Below are 25,572 nucleotides of genomic sequence, written 5' to 3' on the forward strand. Positions count from 1 at the left end.
TCAACACCTTTCCTGGATGGTTCCTGGGCAAACATCTCTGTTCAGGTGCTGATGACAGTAAACACCTTACACACATTTGGCCTGGGGTTTAGCCACATTCAATTCTGGGCTAGTCATATGCTCTCTCGCTATTTATACTGCTCTGGGTCAGCTACTTGATACTTAATAAAATCTGCCTCCAAGCTGTCCTGCAAGGGAAAATGACCCGTCCGGGGAGAATGCTGTTCCAACTCGATGACCTCTGATGATTGCCTAACCGTCCTCTGGAAAGGTTGCGGGCCGCTGTGGGTGAACATCCTGCCACCTCCCGGCACCCCCTCACCCCGCCCCGCTTTCGGGGGCCTTTCCAGCCAGCCCCTCCCACGTGGCAGCCACTGCAGAGGATGGCAAGGGCGATGTGGCAACCTGACCTCTGCCCAAGGTCAGAGCACACAGGTTTCGTCAGTGATGATTTTTACCAACCTTTGGCTGTTTCAGAAAGCAAGGAGAGAACGTAAGAGCGGGCAAGAAAGGAATCCATGGGATGGAAATAATGAGCCATTTATAACCCAAAATGAGATTGCCAGGAAAAACAAACACCCGAAAAAAGTACATTTTATCAGAGACCTGCGCAGCCCAAGGCCAGCGGGGTACAAGGTACTGCGTGTCCAGCGTCCCGGGCCAAGAGCTACAGTCAGTCCTGCCCCCGGTGCCCCCTCGCCCCTGTCAGCGGCTCAGCAGCCGTCACCACCTGGCGGGGGAGCTTCGGCGGCTCTGAGTGTGTGCCGGTGGCTGCTTCACATCGTGATAAGGATGCGGAGTCATGTTGCAACACTTAGCGAGCACTTCTGCGTAAGAGTGGCGCAATCCGGGGCTCCGTGCATCAGCGGGGCGCCGCTAACACCCAGCTTATGTAATGCAGGTCTGTCCGCACAGCTTTTGGAAGGATTTTCTGGCCCCGAACTCAAACTCGGCCCTGGATTCCCAGCGGTTGTTTGCCCTAAAGCTGCGTGGAATGGCTCAGCTGTCAGCACCTGCCGCCTCCTCTCCCTCGGACGCGGAGGAAATCGCATGGGCTGGTCCCCATCTACAGCAGCACCAAGAGGGCTGGCTGTGGGTGCCTGGGTGGCCTGGGCCACCCTGAGGCACCCTGGAGGGAGGGAGGATGAGAACTTGTAACCTAAGGAAGACTAGACCTGTAGATAGAGCTGGGGCTGCTACAAGAGGGGACAGCAGCAAAACGGATTTCCCCAAAGCGAGGCGTCCTAGTTTGTTTCACCAGGAGCGTGGTTAATGGTTTGCTCGCAGCCCTTTTCTTGAGTGGAGGTGGGGGCGCAGTGCTCTCTCCTCCGACTTACCTGGAGTGCGCTTACAAAGTAGGTCGAGTGTTTGCTTGGTGCCCTCTCACCTCCAATCACTGTACTCACGCTGCTTGGCTTCTGTTTCCACCCAGGCTTCCATTCACTCAACAAAGCTTTTGAGCACCTGCTCTGTGCCCCGTGCAGTGCCAAGCTCAGGACACAGACAGGGCTTTCACAATACTGTGTGACCCCCGCAGCTCACTGGGCAGGCCCTGGTGGGCCTTCTTCCATGCCATTCTGGGCCCACCATGTCCAGAAATTACCCCTCCCTTCATTTGCCTCCCATGACTCTCTCCCCCTCCTCCCTTGAGGGCTGGGATATCGCTTTATCGTCCTTATTGCAATCTAACAAGTTTTTCTCATGAAAGTGCTGTTTTTGATAATCACTAATTTCTCTCAGGAGTTTCCGCACATTGAAAGGTGATGGCGTAAAGAAACTATGTCTTCCACGAAATAGACAAAGGGCTAATGGAGAGCTGGAAGCAGGAGGTCGCAGGGTAATACATCTGTTGTCGGAACAGACTGTTCCGGGTTCCACCAGGAGGCAGGTTGCCTCTCTCACCTCTTCACTTACTTTACTACTGGTGAGCTGTGTGCATAGCGGTTTAGGGAACACATTCTGGAACTGAACTTCCTGGGTTCAAATCCCAGCTCTGCAAGTTATAACCTTAGGGAAGTTATTTGGTCTTTGTTAATTTCCTTACGAAAAGAGGAATTCTAGAAACAGCTAAATACATCTCACTGAATGGCTTGGGGATTAACCTAAGTTAGCATGTATGAAACTTTTACAGTGCTGGCATGCATAGTAAGTGCTCGATAAATATCAACTTTGATTTTTTTTCATGAGGTCCACTTCGTCCTTTCTACTTTGCTTTCAGATTCTTGCGTGAGTCGTTGCACTCAAATAGAGGACTGTTTATTCAGGGCTACAGTTTCCCCATCTGCAAAATAGGAAGTGGTTACTGAGGATATGGGCCAGAGGGCCAGTCAGGTGACTAGGTTCTTGTCTATGTTCTCTACTGGCTTCTGAGCGCAGACAACTCACTTAAGCTCTCTGCACCCCAGAGACTAGACTTGATCTGCATTTTCCAAACTCAGATTATTCAAATAACACTTGCAGAGTCATCACCACATGCCTGGACCAGCAGGGAGACAGGTTGCCTCTTTGTACCTGGCCACTTGGTATATTTCATTAGTCTTTACATCAGTCTCACTTTCCTATGTAACTTTGCAGTAAGATGAAACATCCACAAGGATTTGATACAGTAGTTATAAATGTTTCTAACATATATTAAAATAAACACCCAATAAAATTTTAAAATATTTATGTAACACCCAAATATAATACCTTGCATGCCACCAATGATGCATATACACCATTTTAGGAAACTCTAAATTAAATGTTCAACAAATGATCCACTATGGATCCAGCCAACTCTAAAATAATCTTGGCCACTGTGATATTACTTTCATGTGGTTATTTCACTTTGGGTGTGTTTCTTTGTATCATTTGCCTCCTTGGGGCACAGACTATGGCTTATACCTCTTTAAGCACCAAGCCCCTTAGAAAAGTGCTTGGTAAATATTTCATTTTAAATTATCAATACATGCATACATACAAACAGATATATCTGTCACCTACTATCCAGAAGGCTAACAAAAATGCTCTTTTTTTTTTTCCTCCACATCAGATTACTGTGTCCTCTGGGTGGTTGCTCACTACACGAAGTGAAGTGTGTGGAGTCCGGGCTCTGAGAGGAAATGTTAGCTTCCCGGACTGTCTTCCTCCTCCTGTGCTCTTTGTTCGTGTGGCTGTCGGTCCATGTGAAAAGTGAGCCTACTTCCTAAGCAGTTTAGAGCTCCAGCTATTGTTGGGCCAGAATAATCGTTGTCTTCAACATCAGCCCTAAAATAGTTCATTCCCAGATCTAAAAACATCTGATCTAAATGTTTTCATTGAAGAGGTCTCAAGACATTATCTGGTGGTTTTACTGAAAGTTCATTAGCAAAAGTTGCATGCACAACCACAGTATCATGGGTTCAGGGCTTGAGCAAATTCTTCAAACATTTATTAAGCACCTTCTTAAGCACCTTCTGTGTCAGTAACCTTGGGAGATGAGACCTCTGAATGAGACTGTCAGACTGTGAAGGAACTAGTGAACTGTGAGTGTCTTGAAAGTAAGGAATACGTCTTGCTCATCTTTGCACCCCCTATGGCTTACCAAAGCATACACACATGATAGTCATACAGTACATATTTGTTCTCTAACTGAGCAAACAAATGAATGAAGACAGAAGTATAGCATGTAAAGAGCTTATAGTCAGTTTGAGAAGAGAGAAGACTTAGACAAATGAAGCTTTAATTAACAATAAATCTAACATTTTAATAGATAACACGGGCTGTTAAAGGTTAAATGGAGACTGTGCTGTCATATACTAGTACTCTCTCTCAAAACCCGAAAGCTGATTCAGGGGCAGGCCTCACAGTGTATTGGCCCCGTTTCTATTTATTTTCCACCCAAAGCCAAGCTGTCATGTGACTGATTTCTAGAGGCCACTGAGTTTGTCAGCCCCTGGGAATGAGCAGGGTATTATTTAATGTAAATAAGTCACTTAGTGTTTATGCTCACAAGCATTCTTCAGTCATCCACAGGCAAAGAGAGAAATGGCAATGATGACTCTTTAAGATCGATGAAATTAGAATATGCAAGAAGGTGGAAAGCTCTCCTTAAGAGTTTTGCAGGCTGTGCGTCAAGGTGACCCTTCAGGAAAGGCCATGACATCCTGGGGGAGACGCTGGGCTTTCTCAGGCGCTTTCTAGGATTCCAAACTGTCAGCATAAAAATAGCAGCCCACGTCAATGTCCTCTATTATTTATTAGTTACTGAAATGCTCTTCCCAAATATACACTTACCTGGAAGACTCCTTCTGTATGGTTTCAAACCATTTTTAGGGCATGAGTCAGGCTGTATATTTCCATCTATTTCACTGGCAGTGCTACCACCAGTAGCAAAACCCTAATTAAATAGAAAGAATGACATTTCCATTAAAATTCTTCTTGAAAAATGATTTATGGCCAATAAATATTTCAACAGTGCAAAACAGTATGGAATGGAAAGTAGACTGCTCTCAACCTCTGGAACCCAGTCTCCCACACTGTTCCACAGAGGCATCCAGCATTGTATTTCTTAGGTATCCTTCTAGAAATATTCTGCATATATGCATATGTGACCTCCTTTCCTATGCACATCTTTTGTTCCTTAGTAAAACTTAACAATATATTGAGGGGTTTAAATCCATAAATCCATATAGTCAGATTTACTGCTTTCATTTCATTTCAGTGTATTTCATTGTATGGATGCCCCCAAAACTTGCACGTCCCTCTCCTCACAGACATATAGTAGTTTTTTTACCTTTGGTTCCCATAAACATATTTTTTTACATACGTATGAATAGAACTATGAATCAGTGCAGCATCAAAGGACAGGTGAATTTTAATGCTGATAGACATTGCCACATGGTGGTACTTAACTTTTGATGAGAATTGCCAAAAGTAAGGTATTTATTTGTTCATGCCAGAAACAAGAGTGAAGACAGTATTTTATTTTAAGCCTCAGAGAAGCAGCACATTTACTTATGAGACTCATTTGCCAATCTCTCTTTCTCTCTCTCTCTCTCTCTCTCTCTCTCTCTCTCTCTCTCTCTCTCACGCACACACACACACACACACACACACACACACACACACACACACTATTATAAATCCATTCAAAATTCACTGACAACAGCTTACTGAGTGAGGAACTTGCCAGAAGTTCCTTACCACCAAATTGCGTGAGTGTTGCAATGGGGTTAGCTCACGAATGCCACACTTTCTCCGGTGTGGCCTTGCCGTGTTTACTACCCTTTGTGGCCCTGGTCATTTAGCAACACTGCCTTATTTCTCTGTTGTAACCAAAGGTCAGCTTCTGACCTTCCTCCCTCCCTTCCTCCTCAGAAACACAGGCACATCGTTTCTTCTCACCGTGGTGTCTGCACAAAAGGAGTCCGTCTGAGGGGTCAGGCCAGGCCGGCTGCGGCCGCGCCAGGGAGAAGGCCGGCACCATGGGACTGGACTGGATTTTCTCTTACGTGTGGGGGAGAGTTAATGAACGATAGCCTTCCACTCCCTGTTCAACTGCCACTTCCCACCCGGGCTTCTTATCTTTCTTTAAAAAAGTGAAGAGATCCGAATGGTTCTCTAGTGTTTACCCAACACACACTCTGCACTACAGTCCCCATCTGGGGCTCCTTCTACCTGCTCCTGTAATGTGAGAAACCTTGTGAGGTTTTGTGTTTGTTTTGTAACCAACTGTAACCATTTTCTTTTCTCTGCCTCTGACCACAAACACAGCACCTTCCTGGCAACCCCTGAAAAGAGACACCTGAACAAGCTGAAACGAATGAAGCCATCTTGGTTCTACAGGTGGCAAACAATTTAACACACTTCTGCTTATATTTAGAATGAACTGTAAATGGAAGAAAATGGTTTAGGCCCTACCTCAAATACTTTTGCTTCCCAGAATCTAGGAAATGACTTTGTAATATGAGTAAACAAGAAACTTCAATTTTGCATTACCTCAGCATCACTCTCAAAGAGCCAGAGATTGTGGATGAAAAAAATAAATAAATAAAAAGATTTAGACTCTGCAAGGAAACAATTTCAATATTCTCAGGCTGTGAACTGTTTAAGCGTATGAGTCTAGCTAGCCCTGCTCTGTCAGAAAGCAATGGGCAAAACAGACCTTCTGTGTACAAGTGAAGAAAGTAAGAAACCCCCTGAGTTACGGTGACACTTTGTTGGTAAAGTTCCTATTCACATGAGCTGATCACCTGCCCGTGCCAGAGTTTGGAAGCTGATACAGCTACTCTTTGTCCTGGCACACAGAGTCACCAGAAAGCAGGGCCCAGAGGACTTAGAAAGGAATGAGGATGGACAATGCGGTGCGGGGAGGGAATGCTCGCGGATGGAGGACACCATGCTATTCTACTAATTGACCAAATCCTTTCTCACAATGGACAGGTTTCAAAATCAATAAAGACAAGTCCCACTTTTGGACACTTACACCAAAGACATGAATATATCTTTAACAATGAAGTTCTTGATCAATTTCTATTTCCATTTATTTAACAGGACTTTCTACTAGGTGTTATACAAAGACAGAAAAAGCCATCAACTCTGCCTCATACTGTGCCCTCATTAAATATTGTTGAACAAATCAATCAGTGAATGCATGAATAAAGGAATAAACTTAAAGTCAAATTAAGGGAGAAAATATGGGCAAGCAGGTAGGATGTACAGAATACAGTGGTGAGAATCACCATCTACTTGGGGTAGTAGGAAAAGGCCTTGAGGCAATATTTGAATAGTTAATGGCCAGACAAATGGTGGACGAAGAGGTCCTTAATGTAGGCAAGTGAAAACACAACAAGGCATGAGTAAAGGCCTTGAGCAAAAATCAGGAAACGATAGCCCATGGGCCAAATCTAGCCTACCACCTGTTTTATAAATAAAGTTTTATTTTAACACAGCCATGCCCATTCACTTTCATTCTGTCTATGTTTGCTTTCATGATTCAACAGCATCACTCAGTAGTTGTAACAGAGACCACAAAACCAAAACCATTTCTATATATTCAGGGACCTGTAGAAAAGTCCCAATTTCTGGAAGGTGGTCCTAAGAGGGGCTCAGTGAGAGATGAGACAGAAAGGTGAGCAGGGACCAAGTCCTAAAGGTTCTTCTATACCACTGTAAGAAATGTGACCTCCATCCTTTAGGAAATGGGTAAGAAGAGCAGTTTTGCATTTAGAAAATGTCTCTCAGGTATCAGGTTAGATGGGAGAGATGCAAGATTGCAACAGGAGACCAGTGCTCCAATCCCTGCTTCTCTGACAAAATCCTTGATTCAACAATCATCAAAGAGTTTAATGTTTGTCATTATGCATCTTGTTATCTGCTTTGGAAACAGAACCTTGCACATAAATACACTCAATCAAGGTTTATTGAGTAAAGGAATTAAGGAAGAAATAAAGACAAAATTTTAATAGCATCATTATTCAAAGGTTTCCTGAATAGGCTACATCTGCTATGAAATCACAAGACAAGCTCGCCACTACTCTCCAGTTTCCACACTAATACACAGTGAGGCCAGATGTGAGGAGGTTAATGGTGAAACAGCCAGAGAGAAATTCCTTCCCTTCATGTTAGTGCCAACATCGTCAATTACCACCTACTGACCAAACCTGTGTTTATTCCATGCCCTGTGGCCTAATGGGAAGGATCGAGACAAGAAGCAGCTCTGCAATGACTGTCATAAAAATAAGAATATCACTTGGCTTCGTTGGCATCTTTCATTGGAAGATCTTGAATCATTTTTTAATTTTATGTAGCTATTATCTCCGTTTTATTTGCACGTAAAGAAAACCCAAACAAGAGAGAGAGGTTGTGACTTGCCCAAGGTCACTGTGCAAACCAGAAAAGCAGTTTTTCAAAGGGGAAAAGACCTCGAAATATGTGAAATCCAGTTTCCTCTCCAGCCTAAGATGGGCCAGGTCCATGACTAAGGAACACAGCTATCCAAGCTTAGTGTTTCTCAAAAATGAGTCATGCTAGAGGAAACTAGGGCTCAAGGACCTGTGTCAGAAGCATGTTTTTAGAAGTCACACATTGTCCCCACCTGTAGGATTTCAATACCTCTCACCAAACTCCATCGTGGGTGAAGAAGGGCCCTTGGAAGGTCCAGGTTATGGAAATGGATGGATCTTGCACAAGGTATCTGTCCTTTCTGCCACTATCTATCCAGGTCTCCCCATTCCTTTATTCATCAGAAGTCTATGCCCAGAGTGGCTGCAGGTTCCAATTGGTCTATTATGATCCTGGTATTCACCCAGTGTAATTACTAATAAATCTCTCTTTTTACTCTAAAAAAAAAATGCCCCAGAAACTGTATGGTCACTCTAGGCCTGACAAATCAAGAGGCTACTACACTCAATCCAAAGGCCTTCCTCTAATTCTGATATTCTATCTCAGCCACTTCCATTTCCTAGATCCAGAGTCTTAAACTCACAATAGACCTAAATGTCCAATCAGTTCAGAGATCTCCTCTTATTAGTAATCTAATCTCTACACATATGTTTCTGGGACAAGTTTGCTACACAGCCCATAAAACAGTTAATTATTAATTGTCATAAATCACTTTCTTACTGTATGCCACAATCTGCCTTTCCAAATATTTTATATGTTGATCTTCACTTTATTCTCAAGAAGCTCACAAATCAATCCTCCTTTCTGTCCCATAACAGAGTCCCCAAAAGTTCTCTGTTCTCCACCCCAAACATCCCAAGTACCAGATACAAGTTCCAGCAGAGCTTCCAGGAATGTGGCTTCAGAGCCAGACATACCTAGGTTCAGGTTTGACTCTGTTGCTCACTAGCTAGGTGACCTTGGGCAAACACTTAACATCTCTAATTTCACTTTTCTTATCTATAAAGTTCGAACAAATATTAACTACATGAGGTAGGCACTGCTGGTTACCTAGCCAATATCCATTCCTCATTTCTTCCTTCCTAATCATGGGGCTCACTTAAACACTCTTAGAATGCCAGACTCCCTTGCAGCTTGATGTGGGCATGCAACACAGTTCTGGACAATGAGGTGCAATTGGAGGTTAGAGTTTCTGAGAAAGCTTATTAGAGGGGGCATATTCCGCTTGCATTCACATGTTTAGTTTTTGCCACTTAGACTTTGCCCTTATGCCTTTCGGACTAAAACCCAATTGTGATGCATGAAATAGACCAACCATGTTGCAAACATAAGGAAGAAAGCCCAAGAGAAGGAGCCTGGGTTCTTGATTGTACCTTGGGGTCCCTATACTCTTAAAGTACTTGCTACTATACTTCTTATTTTGTAAGAAAAATAAAATCCTCATTTGGTTAAGCCAATGAAATAGGACTTTTTGCTATTTGCTGTCAGATAAATACTAAATAAGATATACCTCAGTGGGTTGTTGTAAATATAAAATGAACTTACTACATTGCCCAGCATGTAGCAAATACTGAGTAAGTGGTTTATGATTTTCATTATCATGACTATAATTATCAGTCATTGCCTTGAGCCTTAGAGACAGGGTTCAGAACATGTAGCTCTGGCAACCCTGTTGACCTCCAAATAGCACTAATTAAAAAACCTTGTGATCACTCAAGCACAAAGTCAGCTGCAAATGTTTCAACAAGAGACATCTCTATTAACAGCTAAAGAAGCCAGCTCTTCAAAGTACCTGTTAGATCCCAGAAGCTCAGAGAAATAAAATCCCACCTGAGAACAAGCCCTGCCTGCTTTCCTCCTGGGTAGGGAATCCATTCATATCTGTGCAGTGTGTCTCCTGGAAGTTCGGACTTCTCTGAATGACAAGCAAAACACAAGACTTTAAGGATGACATTATTTCACAGAAACAGTTTCTGCTGAGAAATCAAGTCACGCCCTAAAACAAGCTGGCCACAGGGGCACATGTCCAGATGCTGCACTGGGAAATGTAATTCATTTTCTATAACCTAACTCATCTGCCTGCCAAGATCAGACACAGATGGGACTGGCCATATATTCTTAGCAAGAGTCCACCAAGCTGTAGATTCACCCAGCCCCACCCACCCCCAGTCCAAGTCCTCAGATATAGAGAATGGTACAGTGAAAAACAAAACAAAACAAAACATAACAGTCATCTGTGGGTCTCAGAGTCAAACAAACCTAGAGTTCAAAACCAGCAAATCACTTACAGTCTGGATAACTTTGGGCAATTCTCCCTCTCTGAGCTGTGGGTTTCACATTGTAACTGAAAATGCTCATTTCACAGGGCTGTAGGGAATCAATGGAGACAGTGTGTGCAACAGTGCCTGGCACAGAGTTGCCATTGGTTTCCTTTCCTTCCCAATCAGCAGGGTGGTCCTGGATGATTTGCTTTATCTTCCCCCAGCCTGAGGATTGGACCCAGCTCAGGTCATTGCCCCTGAGTGCAACTCTCTGCCTTCTGTCCCGTGCGTCATCATCTAAGTTTTCGGGCCACACTGGAGGAGCCAAAGCCTTCCCCGAAGCTGAGGTCATAGAGCAGGAAAAGACAAAGCTCTGCTTTCAGAGAGTACAGCCATCTCTCTGTGACCAGCTTGTCCCCAGGTATGGGCCTCCCAAGGAAACCCAGCTGGAAACGATTGGCCCGTTTGTCCCTGCCACCCACCCCCGGCCACATGTCATACCTGGACAAAGAGCTAAGGAGGCCGGAGTGGCTTCATCCAGTCTCTCTCTCCTCTGGACACAGCACCCTCGTGCCCACAGCCTCTAGCAAGATGGAATATAATAGTCACAAGTCCCACACCTCAAACCATGAAGCATAGTCTTCTTGCTACGTCTCCTGGCTGGTGTCCTTCTCAGCTGGTTCCACAGCTACCGTGGTGCACACAGCATTTGGCTCACCTCCATACCAGGGGAGCTGCCTTTTAACCATTGGCTTATCAGGGACATTTATAAAGCAGGTGGTGGGTTTGGAGACTGTCTAGATAGTTACTTGCACATATATTTCTCTGTAAATCCATAAGCCAGCAACATAAAAACATGCACAAACCAGAAATTCAGGGTTCATATATCAATGCTCAGCACAAAATGTGTTTTCTTGCAGAGGATAAAAACAGATGAACTAGCAATAGCAAGCAGTACTCATTAACTGTATGCCAAGCTCTGCGCACAGTTCACTTTCTATTATTATTATTATGTCGTTTTAAGAATGGGAAAGCTCGGACTTCTTGGTGTACTCTAGATACTAATCTCGTGTAACTCTTAGATATTATAAATCTTTTCTCATTCCAACATCTCTCTGCTAGCTTTACTTATTTTTACTGATTTCTATGAGAAATTCTTAATTTTTAAAATGTAGTCAACTATTACATTTTCAAGTTATAGTTTGCATGTTGAGGATCTTCAATACCTCCAGTATTTTATTCGCTTTATAATTTAACTTTCCCACTGGATTTCTCCTTTGTATGTGTTTGAGAGCATCATTCTATCAGTGGGTTTTAGGCCATCCCTCCCTTCCCACTGATTTATGGCGCCATGTTTATCCTGTAGCAGGTTCCCATGTAGTCTCCGATCTGTTTATGATTCTCTGTACTTTCCATAGATTTATGTGACAGCTCTGGCACCAGGTCCACACTGGCTTTTTCGGGAGGGCAAGTCCCTCCCTCTGCTCTTCCTTTTCAAAACTGGTCTAAGCATCCTGAATCCTTATTCCTCTGTATAAATGCAGAAGTATGTTGAGGTCTCAAAAATAGCTTGCCATAATTTAACTTTGAATTTACAGAGTAATTTTAAGGAAAGCTAAGATTAAAAATAAGGTATATCTTTCCTTTTTTTTTTTTTTTAGCTCTTGTTTTAAAATTTTCTCAGGAAAGTCTTTGTTTGGTTATTGTCCTAGATACTTTGTAGTTTGAGAGTGGTATTTTTATTTTTCTACTATATTTTCTAGATGGTTTTGCTAAAGGTGATGAAGACTAATAATTTTTTGAAGCTAATCAAGTGTTCACCATTCTTGTTAAAGTCTCTTATTTCAGTTTGTTGATTAAATCTGCTCATCCAATGCTTATATATTTTCCCCTTTTTTCTTCTCTTCCTGTATTGCCTAGAAACTCCAACATGTAAAACAATTAACAGAGAACTGTTGTTATACAGTAGGAGTAAAACAAAATATGTCTAAATTTTCTTTTAAAAATCACATTATGTGGTTCTTTTCAATTTTTAAACAGCCTTCCTACCCAGTGCACCATTTGAATTTTACAAACACCCCAAGGAAGCCAGGAGAACAAGCACTGACCCACTTCACTGGTAAGACTCAGTACATCTGGGGTTTGGGGACCACATAACTAGAAAGGAACAGAAGTCATATTTGGGTCTTTTAAACTTTAAGTCCTCTCACTACAGCAGGCTAACTTAACATCTAATCAAAATATGTAAAACTATATGATTTACATAATAAAGTGACCTTTTGTTAAATCTCACACAATCCTGGAAAGGATGATCAGATATAATTATAAAATTTTTAAAGAAAGCTATGCAAGCTGAATTAAAGGTTCTAAATTTTTTTAAGGTTTTAAGAGCCACTTGTCCAGAGCAATTGGAGTTGCAATTCTATTAAGATTGGATCTCTACAATGGCAAAAGAGTGAATTAATTTGGTCAGCTTCGGTAAAAGTCGGTCTGTGGTCAGAGCAGAATCAAGGAAGAAATATTAATCAATTGATTTTACTGATATTGCAATGCAACTAAAGCTTTCATTTGATTGAAGTCATTTAAACATTTAAAGCTGCAGTAAAAATAATTATAGCTATTTTTATGTTTCAGAAGGAAAAACTAAGTCAGTTTCTTAGGTGTGCAAAAATAGCTCATTAGGAAATGACAGACCAGTGAACAGAACTCAAGAAGTAAACCCGAGCTTGGTCTGCCAGCTCTCTGTAATCAAGCCCCGTGATTCACCCATGGAAATCAATGTCTCCTAAAGGCATGGAATGACACCTCCACAGACGCACAAGGAGACAATCCCCGTAGCCCCTCTGAAAGGCTAGCCATCAGGAGGCAATTAGGAAGTGCATTTGTTTCTGACAATCAAGCTATTTTTCTTCTCCTTACTCAGATTTCCACTTAGAGACTAGGAGAGGGTGCCATCTCCCAGTGCTGCTGTTACTGGAATGTATACAGTGTGCTGACTTTTGAAGGAGTGCCAGGCTAAAAGAGCAAGAAAACATGCAGAAGGATGGATGAAACGAAGACCAAATAAGAAGTATCAACATACAGGAGGAGGAGACCGGGAAACTAGCTTTTCTTAAATGCTGCTTTGCTAGCTGAGTAGTAAAATACAATAATGTAACCAAGCAGAAGACTTGCAAAACTGTGAACAAAATGAGGGGAAAGGAATTGCCTCTAATCCATCACATTTATTAGAACCACTGATATCTCTTGAAACAGCACACACTTTATAATGAAATTAACTGTGAATTAGCTAGCAAAAATCTTGCTTTTATGGGAAGTGAGTATTGTCAGAAAGAGTATAGATTATATTTTAAATCCTCAAGACTATAAAATTGAGCTTATAACAAAGGAAGGGGAAAATTTGGCTACAGAACAGGATAATCATAAAGGCAGCAATTTCTACTTAATCTCTTCTTACCAGCAAAAGGGAGAAATCGCCTCAACTGAAACTAATGTGTTTTTTTTTCTGTGGCAGAATATACCATTACATCTAGGAATGACATGGCTGGCTACATGAAATACATTTTCTTCTTTAAAAATGCCTATGCTTGCTAAACACATGAACTGTACAAGTTTATATTTGGCCAATGTGTGTCCTTACACCTGTTCATTCATTCAGGCATTAGATCTAAGCACTTGTAAAGTAAATGAATGTATCTGTGCAGAGATGGGTAAAAATAAACTGAACTATTCTTGTAACATTATCAAAGCAATCTGACTAAATGGAAGATTGAGTTTCGTGGGATAAAGTAGCCAAATTAGATATTTCCTCACGTTTTGTGACGTTTGTCTTATTCATGGGAATAAAATAGCTGACCTCCATTCCAGGAGAATGAGTAGCAACCAGATTTAATGCTGTTTGCTCAGGGGCTCACACACTGGTTTTACTGCCTCTGAGGTGTCACTTCTGAATGTGCTACTGTCACACAGAGACCCAGTACAGAACAGAGGAGGAACATTTAATTCAATCAACACTACATTAACCCTGTGGGATAACCATGGTAATTCAATATTGGTCAACTCTTTGGAAATGAAGTTCAGGTAGAAGTTGGATAAGTCATTATCTTTTAAAGAGAGCTTAAAATATAGGGTGTCTCCAAAAAATCTATACACACTTTAACAACTGATAACTCACTTAATTTTCACTCCTTTTCAGGTTTAACTTATTTGAAATAATGGGTGAAGCCAGACTAAGTTTTAAACAAAGAAAATTTATCCTAAAGTGCCCCTAGGCTTTTTTTTTTTTTTTTTTTTTTAGTGGGGATACCTAAAAGATAAAGTTTACAGTACAAAACCAGCAACAGTCAATGAACTGAGGGCACACAAATACCAAACAAAAGGATTCTTGATGTTTGCAATTCCATTGTTTCACATTCTGGTGCCTGGACAAGAATGGTCATTGATTTGAAAACAGGCATTGACAAAAAAAAATTGTTCATTTCTATAGATTCTTTTAAATTTTGAAAATGAACCATATGTTAATAAATATGGACTTTATAATCATTCAAAGTGTGTATACTTTTGGGGGGGGTAGGGGGAGGGAAGGCCTATAAATGAAATCTCTACAATAAGAATTTCCCAAGAGCAGCCAGTAGTATTCCTCCCCAGTTTAGCCACACTAGCAAGAGGTTTCTTGGAAAATCCAGGGATGGTTGACAAAACCATTTTTCACAATTTTTCACATTCTCCCTACATTAAATTATGCATCCTCATCCTATGTTATGTGTGACTCTGAAGTACTAGCCACTGTGGATAAAGTATTTTTCTGATCCCATTTATTTGGGTTTTGACCATATAGTTTGCTTTTTAGTCCATTAAATATTCCTGAACTTGACATGAGGCCTAAATGCATCTATGATTTAGTTTGGCTCTGTGTTCCTGCCATGTGCTATAAAGGAAGCATGTTCCAAGAAGCTATTGGTCAAAAAAGGATGAGCAACCTGTGAGAGAGCCTTGAGTCCTGGAGTCCAGCCAAGTTGCAGCTTACCCACAGGCCCATGTGGGAGGAATAAATGCTTATTGTTTCAAGCCAGAGTTGTGAATGGTTGGTTATGCCAGATTATTGTAGCAAAATGTCATCTCAGTGCCTTAACACATACTGTTCCCTCTACCAAGAATACTCTTCCATGCTAACTCTTCACCCTGCTTGTGCTTCATATCTTAATTTAAATGCCTTGCAAGTAGGACAGATGTTGCAGACCATTTATACTTATTTGCTTCATGTATCCAACTAGAACGTACTAGTGAGCTTCTTTGAGGGAAGGGACCGTTGTGTCTTGTTCATTGGTATATTCCCGGCACAAAGCACCTGATAGCCAGCACAGAGTGGATTTAATAAATATTTAAGTAATTTTTAAGAGACATGTGGTTCTACTTATGACTGGGTAAGAAACTTAACTTTTGGGGTATTAGTTTTAAGCAACTAGAAAATAAATACAGTAATACCTCTTTCCTAAGGCCATAATGATTAAATAAATTAACCACAAAATTTAACATTTCAAATGTCTGACACATAGGTACTTGGTAACCTATAGTTTTGATTATAAAAAGAAATGCATCTCCCACTTATCTTAAAAGGTGATTTGTTTTAAAGTGATGCTTTGGCAAAAAAACAACAACATTGTATTGTGTTGTGACTGATGATTATTTAATTTAGATATTTCAAAATTTCCATACTTAATTCTTTTTTAAAACTTGGTAATTATGTTTTCAAAATTGTGTTTTTTATTCCAACCTTAGCTTTTGCATCAATGGGATTTTAGTTCACTTCAATCTATTTTTTATTTTGCCAAAAGCAACATATATCAATCATAGAAAATTAGAAAATACATCCTATATAATAAAAACCCAGTGACCTAATGGCAGAATGTCCAGAACGACCACAGCCCCTCGCCCTGGCCAGCTCCAGCCCCGGTGGGCTCCCTCACAGATTGGGGGCAGGTCTGGTGGGCAAACCACCTGGGGCCCCTCTCCCTGCCTGACCATGCCCCCAAATGGATCCCCATGGGACAGACCAGCTAGATCTCACCAGTGCATGAATTTGTGCACCTGGCCTCTAGTATAAGTATAAAGAAGGAAAATACATTTCTATAATTCCACAACCCAGAGATAGCTACTATATATATCCTTGAAATATTTTTTATTCAGACATATATTTTAGTTTTTAACATTTTTTTTCTCTAATTGATTTCAAAGAGGAAGGGAAAGGGAGGGCTAGAAACATCAATAATGAGAAAGAATCATTGATCACTGCCTCCTGCATGCCCCATACTGAGGATGGAGCCCACAACCCAGGCATGTGCCCTTACTAGGAAGTGAACCATGACTTCCTGGTTCATGGTCCATGCTCAACCACTGAGCCACATTGGCAGGGCCAAATACAAATTTTCTAAAATAATGATAGAGTTATGTTATACAATATCCTTTGGGGTTGCTTTCCAACTTAATTTTCCTATGTCAATATCATCTACATCTTTTTACTTCTGGACTTCCATTGTGTACAAATACCATCATTTATTTGAGCAATCTCTATTGTGGAAAATTTAGTATATTTCATGTTTTGTTTTCTATTGGAGACCTTATTAGCAATGCTTCTATGAATGAGTGAAGAGATACAATGAGTCATTCAACATGTTTAGAAAATAACAGCCACTCACTGGTATCTTATAGTTTGGAGAACAATAGATCATTATCCTAACCACAACCTATCTCTTTCCTTACATTTTTTTTACTGAGTCTGGAACCATCAGTGGAAGGTCATCATGTGAGGAGGTGGCAATATTGGAATAAAAGCTCTTGAGGAAGAACTTCCAATTCTAGTCTCAAGAATGAATGTGCAAACCAGAACCTATAAATTAACACATGGCCCAAAAAACCATAACAAAAAGTGGGCCCACATTTAGGGGGGCAGGGAGAAGCACTTCTCAAAACAAATGTGGACATTGTAGCTGCAAACAGTGATAGCAAAAGTGGCCTATGTGTTTCGTTTCATTTCCCACTTCGGAGTCTGGGTGGCTGGTATGACAGGTGCTGCCATCTTCATTTTACAGACAAAGGAGGCACAGACAGGCTGACGAGAGTCTCCACATCCCAAGAGTGAGTGGCACAGCCAGGGTCTGAGCCCACGTGTCCTGGCCCACAGACAAGGGCTCTTTCCATGCTCTCATAGTTCTCTGTAATACTCAGAATTATTCAGAATAGGGAACAGAACACAGTGTGGCAGGGAGATTAGTGGAAACATAATTCTCCTGAGAGACAGCACGGAGACATCTGTTAGCTACTTAGCATGGGGCTAACATCCTCAGTCAGAGGATAATAAGTATGTTTATCCACCTCTCTGGGGCAATATAAGCATTATTGTTTAATTAGAAATTTGTCTCTTAAAGAGCTTTGATATTCTCAAAGGAAAGGTGCTGCTGAAAAGTGAAAACATTGTCTTTGCTTTTCCTGTGCAATGTGGGGAAGGAGATTTGGCTCAGGGAAAGGAATTACTAGAAGATACACAAATTCTTTATCCAATAATGTTAGGGTGGAGAAATTGGTAGTCCTTTTGCACTTACTGCACACCTTACAATACAGTGAAATCTTACTCAACACAGAGTTGCTAAATAATGGGCTAATCAGAAATATCAGTTGGGGAAAATACACTTAGGTTGTCAACATTATACTTTAACTTAATATAAGTGTATTTGCCATCTGGGGGAAGGTCATGACCTTTCCCCTATCTATGAGTTCACTGTAAAGGATCCTAACCTACTTTTTGTTTTTAACCTAAACCACACCCATAACTTCTCATTTTTCATTTCAAATATTTCTTTTTTGTATTGGGTGAGAAGGTAAAGGTACTCATGAGCAAAATACTGTAGACTTTATTATTTTTCCCATCTTTTCTCATTAACTAATTTGACATTATTAAATCTTTGCCAAGCATTCGATTTTAATTTCATTGTAATAATTCTCTCTCTCTGTCTCTCTCTCTGTGTCTCTCTCTTCAGGCTCATATTTCATTCATAATGTAATAGTAAAGTAAAATGCATAATTTTAAAAACAAGTAAAACTGGTACAAATATGCTAGGGAACAAACCATTCTGTCAGAAAGCATGAAGCTCAGCTCCTGGGGCGGCGCTGGGTGTGGGCAGAGCGGCCGGCTTGCTCAGCGCTCTGAGCACAGGGTGTGCTCCGGGAGGAGCAGAGAGCACTGGTTCCTCCTACACGTCACCAAAGTGGAAACTGGTTAAAAGAGCACCCCTCATAATTTTTACCTGCTAGTTGTTAATATTAGGCAGTATCTTCATGGACTATACTTGAGATCAGTCCCAGGTAGGAGTTTAAATTATATCTGTAATGTTCCTACTCAAATTTTAAAATCCCACTCCCTACCCCCATAAACCCACAGAATCAGTAAATTTGCTGATTCAGGCAGTAAGGTTGGGTTCATACATCCTGCTCTTGAATCCCTACCAGACCCAGTTTCTCACCAGGGCATCCTCTTGAAAAGGAAGGGAAAGGCAGGATCAACAAACTGAATTCCGACTTTTATTTTCTTCTGAGACTTACACACACTGGAAGTTTTCTTGTGAGTTGTTTCTTATAATTCTGTCCGTTTCCAGTGATTAGAAGGTACATTCTGTGAGGGGTGAGGCCTCATCTGCCTCATCCACCTGTATGTTCTCGGCACACCTAGGAGAGAAGCAGCACAGTGAATGGTGTTAAATGGAAGATTGATTTGACCCGGCTGCCCTGTGTATACACAATGTAACGTCTCCTACACCAATTTGATTCCACTTGATTGCTAATCTTTTTCTTCCTTTTAAAAATAAATTTGCACACTGTTAGGGTTTTTTCAATAAGGTGGCAAAAATACAGACTGCAGAAACTAGATTCTAATCTTCTGTATATCAGATCAGAAAATTACTTAGGCTCCAGAAAATCAAAAGGGCATAGTACAATGACCAAAGCTACCTAACAGCTGCATGTATCGTGTATACCAAGGAATTTAATACAGTCGTTCAGATAAGCCTTTTTTATTTTATTTTTTATTTTATTTTTATTTTTTTTAAATATATTTTTATTGATTTTGTACAGAGAGGAAGGGAGAGAGATAGAGAGTTAGAAACATCGATGAGAGAGAGTCATCGATCAGCTGCCTCTTGCACACCCCCTATTGGGGATATGCCCGCAACCAAGGTACATGCCCTTGACCGGAATCGAACCCGGGACCTTTCAGTCCCCAAGCCGACGCTCTATCCATTGAGCCAAACCGGTCTTGGGAAGATAAGCCTTTTTTAAAAATATATATTTTTATTTATTTCAGAGAAGAAAGAAGAGGAAGATTTCTGAGAGGAGGATGAGAGTGAATCATGGAGCATTTGCCTCCTGCACACCACACCCCCCATACGAGGGATCGAGCCCACAACCCGGGCATGTGCCCTGACAGGGAACCAAACCGTGACCTCCTGGATAGGCTGATGCTCGACCACTGAGCCAACACCATCTGAGCTTTTTATGTTTGTTTGTTTTTGTCTTTCAGATCAGCCTTAATACATGATCTTGTACAGTTACACAACTGAAAGCAACCACATACTCGCAAGATATTTACCCCAAGGCCCGCACTCTTCCCGGAACCTGAAGTCCAAGGGCGTTATCAGATCTTCTAACACGGGCAATGAGAGAACTGCCACACACACACAAAAATGAAGCAATTTTTAAAAAATGGATTTTCTATCTGTGCTTTTAAACTTTGTTTTGTTTTATTTAAGTGTATGCTTTGTTCAGATATATTTACATTTGTTGCAGGAGAGAAGGGGAAGGGATGATGAAAGAACTTTTCATTAAAATAGATTAATGAGCCATCAACAGATGATTGGGTAAAGAAGATGTGGTACAAGTATACAATGGAATACTACTCAGCCATAAAAATAAAAAAATAAAAACACAAAATCTTGCCATTTGTGACAACATGGATGAATCTTGAAGATATTATCCTAATTGAAATAAGTCAGAAGGAAAATAGCAAAAATTATATGGTTTCATTTATGTAGAATATAAAACAAAAAAGTAACAAAGAATTAAAAAAACAAAAAAACTCATAGACACAACAACAGAATGGTGGTTACCAGAGTTGGGGATGAGGGGGGTGCAGCAAATTGCATAAAGCAGATCAAATATTTTTAAAAATAGATTAATAAAGAAATCAATTATGGAAGGGGGGACTCTTATCTTAAGGGCTAGGAAGGAACAATAGAAGTATCTTAAAGAAATACTCAGTTGGAGAATTATTTTTGTTTTGTCAATGGAAGAGGTAGCCAAGAGGTCATGCTGGCCCTTATACAGTGAACATCACCACAATTTCCCTTCAAGCATCATTTTTCAAGTATCCCAAGCTACAAATATTGGGTTTGCCTCCGATCTCCTCACCTTCACATTCTGTCATTAAAACCACTAAAAATTACCTTGAAAATGTCTTTCAAGTTCAGCTCTTTTTCTCTATCCCATTGATACAGGCTCAGGCACTGGTCCTCATCGCAATGGGCTGTACAACAGCCCGAATGGGCACACTTGCCAGTGGTCTGTCACTGTGCCAACACATCCATGGCTGCCCTCAGACGTCCCTCTCATGCACTACTTCCGCATACCACTTATGCTTTCACATGGCTCCGCTCACCTCTGAAGTCTCTCTTGTCAATCCCCTTACAACACACACTCACGCTTCAGGCACAATTAGAAAGTTATGGGCTCTGAAGCTCAGAGGAACAATCTAACACAACTAAAAGTTTATAAATATAGTACTTAACTTATACTTAATTGCTTCTATTACACCACCTAATTCTCCCCATTGCCCTCCCCGTCCCTTCAGGATCCTGTTGTTCATTCCTCCGGTGCAGGGAGTGCTGGCTCACAGCTGGCTCCCTCTGCAAAGGAGCTTCCCCACCCCAGCTCACATCCCCTCTCAGCCAGCAGCCCATATTCAATGACTGACTGCAGCAGGACACGAAGCCCAGACTCCTTTTCTTGATGGGGGAATAACACGGAAGGGCGATCTCAGTTGCTGAGCTTCCTGTGGGCTCGCTGTGTCCTCTGTTGTTACTAAGTTGTAGTTTGACTGCTCCCTCTGCCCAAATCTGCTTCCCTTACTTCCAGCATGGAACTCACCCTCAAGGTCTCTCTAGGAAGCCTCACAGAAACCAGTCTGATCTCTTTAAATTGTAGTTGAAAGATTACTATTTTATATATTGACTCGACTTTTAATTCATATTCATGCTTAACCACTTAAACTTAAAAAAAAAAAATACTGTTTCTTCAGAAAGTTAATTGAGTGGGAAGGACATCTATAGCTTCTCTTTTTAATCTCTTCATTCTTATCCATCTCCATTATCATATATTGCCTAAAACATCGGAGCCAGAACTCTGATTGAAACTTGATGCTGTTGTTTACTAGCTATGGAACTTCAGTAGGTTACATAACCCCTCTTTAGCACAGTTTTCTCCTTTATAAAGTGGGGATAATAATAAAAATGTTACTCAATGTTATGAAGATTAAATAAGTTATATATAAAACACTAAGAATGGTGCCTAGCTAAAAATGAGTGCTTAAATTCATCAGGATCAAGATAACACTAGCTGCTATAACAAATAGACCTACCGTGTTTCCCCAAAAATAAGACATCCTTCGAAAATAAGACCTATTTACAGGTTTCCTTCTGAATGAAATATAAGTCATCCCCCCAAAAATAAGGCCCGCCCTAGGCTAAACTTGAGAGATTTGGTCCACTGATTCTGAAAGAAATGGAGTCACAAGAAATTCACCAGGAAATTCAGGAATTGGATTGTTATGATGATGTTCCAGAAGATGATGACATGATTGTCATTGAATAAATGAGTAAATTCTTGACACTGTAGGATTGACAGTTTGTCTGGTTTGTGTTGACAACTACCGTACTAACGTACCATATACAGGTAATAAGTTTCCTTTATTTTCATTTAACAATAAATGTGTACCATATTCTTCTTCATGGAAAAATAAGACATCCCCTGAAAATAAGACCTAGCTCATCTTTGGGAGCAAAAATTAATATAAGACACTGTCTTATTTTCAGGGAAACAGGGTGCCATTATCCAATGCCTCAAACACAATAGACAGGAACACCTGGTAAACTGTGGCAATTTTTCTTTTCATGGTTCTGAAAGTATCTAGGTTAATGAATTCCCAGTTATCTCTAGTATATGTCTTCTCCATGCTAATCAGTTAGGAGAAGGAAAAAATAGAGAATGTGTATGGGGATTTCTAAGGGGCAGGCCTGGAATTGGAGCTCATTATAACTCACATTCCATGGCACATTTAATTGCAAAGGATGCTGAGAAATGTAGTCTAGGAAACAGATTTTAGTAACTAGCTAGATGTGCAGCAAGTTTTGCTAAATTAATTATTATTATTATCTGGAAATATCCCATGTCTCTCCATTTAGGTATAATATTTAGAAAGATTAATATAAGCTTTCAGAGGGAAACATCTGTGCTTTTCTTATTCATGTCTGCTTGTAACCACAGCTCTGGGAACAGTAGCTGGCAGATATAAGTGCTTATTAAATAACTGCTAAATGGAAAAAATTATAACAATTATTATTACTCCCTTGGATGCTGTTTTTTAGTAGTTAAAGCATTGTCTGTACACTGAAGGGTCATGGGTTTAATTCCCGATCAAAGCACATACCCAGGTTGCAGGGTTTGATCTCTGGTCAGGGCATGCATGGGAGGCAACATCTCTCACATTAATGTTTCTTTCTCTCTCCGTCTCTGTTCCTCTCTCTCTAGAACAATGCAAAAACAAAAACAAAACAAAACAAAACCAACATGTTCTTGAGTGAGGATTAAAAATTAATAATAAAAAATTAATAATAAAATGAGTGTTATTATCATTACCAACTTTGTAACGTGGGCTCTCATCACCACTCACTTGGAATGTCAGTTAATGCCTCATAAGCCTCCCTGCCTCCTGACTGTTCCCCCAACCCAAACCCTTTCTCCACAGCAAATCCAGAGTTAGTATCCAAAATCCAAGTCTGATCATGTCACTCATCGTCCCCCAACTGCCAGTTAATATCCTCCTGTGGCTCCTCAGGACCCAGTCAACACTCCTGTCTGTTCCTTCATGACTCAGTCACTACACATCCCTTTGGTCTCAGGTCCAGCACTCGCCTCTTACAGCGGGCATTTGTGATTGGACACTGTAGATACTCCAGTGAATATGGCAAACACGACCCTACCCTGCAGAGTTCACATTTTACTGAGGTAGCCAAGAAGCAAGTAAACAAACAAATATGCAATATTAAAGAGTATGGTGAAGAAAAATAAAGGGTAAGGAAATTGAGAGTGGTGAGGTGAATAAATAGATAAATAATACCTTAAATTTTGCCAGCAAGTGACAGTCATTCCACAGAGATACTCTATGGATGTGATCTTCACTATAATTACATCTCCCCTCCCCCGCCCCATAACTGCATATTTCAAATGAATTCTTATCATTGACCTATATTTGTGTTCCTTTGAACTTTGTTTATGGCTGCCACTTAGGGAGGTAATATAAAGCACTAAAGATTGCCTAATGGGCTGTTTGTGTGGGATGTTAAGAGAATATAATATAATTTATTATTGTCCCTCTAGGGAGTAAGAGTACAAAGGTCTCAATTTTCTTTCCACAATCTTCTTTGTAGGAAAATTCAACATAAAAGTATTTAATATAAAACCAGGTTTTACTCAAGTATGGAAAACTATAAAAATGTTATTTTGTTTAATTACCTTAACAACGTTACTGTCACCTTGTGTTGCTTTAAGCCACTAAAACTGTGGCAATTTGTTACAACAGCAATAAGAAACTAATACCTCCTCCCTTAACTTATCAAGGAAGAAGGCAAAAAGAAGTAATGAAGCAAATTAGCATATTCTGCCACAATGTTTCTCTTTTAAAAACTGAAATATATATATATATATATATATTCCAAAGGAAATAGATTAATTATGCCTTATTAGAAATCTTTGCTTGTAAAAATAAAAAGTCAATTCCAATTTTAGCTAACCTAAGTTTTAGAGTAAAGGGAGGAGAGGTTATAACTGCAATATACTTGAATGGTTCACCCAGTGATGAAGCAGTAAAGGATAAATTTTATACCCATAAGACCTATAATCAGGGACTTGTCTAGCATCAGCATTCCTACCCTCAGCTTCCTCACTCCCTCAACACCCCTTCCCCTGTTTCTCTCTCCCTCTCTTTTCCTCTCCCTTCTGCTTTCCTCTGTTTCAGTTCCTTCTCTTCTACTGAAGATGAACTTCATTCACATGATGAGAATCAAGGCAGTGAGCATCTCTGGGTCATTCAGTACAATGTAAAGACTTTCCCCTACTAGTTCATTCATTTGCCATGTGTTTACTGAGCCTCTGCCATGTGCCAGGCTACTGAACAAGACAGACAAGTTCCTGGCCTCATCCTGGTAACTGATACAGATAATAAGCAAATACATAAACAAGATCCTTAGAGCTTGTAACAGGTATGATGATGAAAATGAACAAAGATGAAATACAGATTAAGATGGAAATGATGGGAGAAGGCTGGCACAATGCCCCACGGACAACAGAGACTGCCATGGATGTGAAACCAACACGAGGGAGGCCAGCATACCTGCTGCCAAGTGAGTGGATGGGCACAGGAGGAAATGAGGCTCGGAGCAAGAGTCACAGAGCCTGGTGGCCACATCTTGCTTTTCCTGGGAGTCCCCATTATAACTGTCGTCCCATCATAAACATCAGAGCCATCCCAATATGGACGGCAAACGCTGCATTCACTCTCCCTGTGGGCTATAGAAGTCAGGGTTTCACCCTAAGAGCAATGGAAAGACATTGGAAAGTTTTAAGCAGGGCAATTCATGATCGGATTTGTATTTTAATATCACCAAAAACCAGAGAGTGAGTTAATAAATGCAGTGGAGCACTGACCTTTTTAATTGAAAGAAATTGATATCAAAATGAAATAAAAATAGGTGAAATCTGTGACTTTGCAGAAGCGGCAGGTGCACCCTCATCCTCCCCAGCCAGCACCCAGTACCACTGCTTTGTTTGTTTTTCTTTCCGCTTCCCCTCAACTCAGAGGCTGGGCTGCAGCTCTCTGGGTCTCATGGCAACTTGGCAACACAGTGCTTCTAGGCTAAAATCCCAACTTCCATGGATCCGCGCTGCTTCAACCACAAACATTTACCTTCCCTGGCTCCTGGGGCTCACTGAAGGGAGGGCTCCTTCCTCTGGGCTCTCCCATGAGCGGCCTTCGGGGTCAGAAGCAGCCACAGGACAAGAATGGCAGCCCCATGATTCATCTCCACACCCACACAAGTGTCGTTTACAAATCAGGAAAAGAACTCGTAGT

General features: G+C 40.9%; 1 long non-coding RNA gene across 1 annotated transcript; it reads right to left on the minus strand.

Annotated features, from left to right (window-relative positions):
- Positions 1 to 337: 337 nt before the first annotated feature.
- Positions 338 to 25,087, minus strand: LOC123653217. The gene is made up of 3 exons (XR_006742891.1): positions 24,835 to 25,087; positions 4,255 to 4,357; positions 338 to 4,170 (listed from the first exon to the last, which is right to left on the minus strand). It is a non-coding gene; the product is annotated as an uncharacterized LOC123653217 (long non-coding RNA).
- Between the last annotated feature and the right edge of the window lie 485 nt (positions 25,088 to 25,572).

Source organism: Pipistrellus kuhlii, unplaced genomic scaffold, assembly GCF_014108245.1.
Source record: "Pipistrellus kuhlii isolate mPipKuh1 unplaced genomic scaffold, mPipKuh1.p scaffold_m20_p_3, whole genome shotgun sequence".
In the NCBI taxonomy this organism is placed as follows: Eukaryota; Metazoa; Chordata; class Mammalia; order Chiroptera; family Vespertilionidae; genus Pipistrellus; species Pipistrellus kuhlii.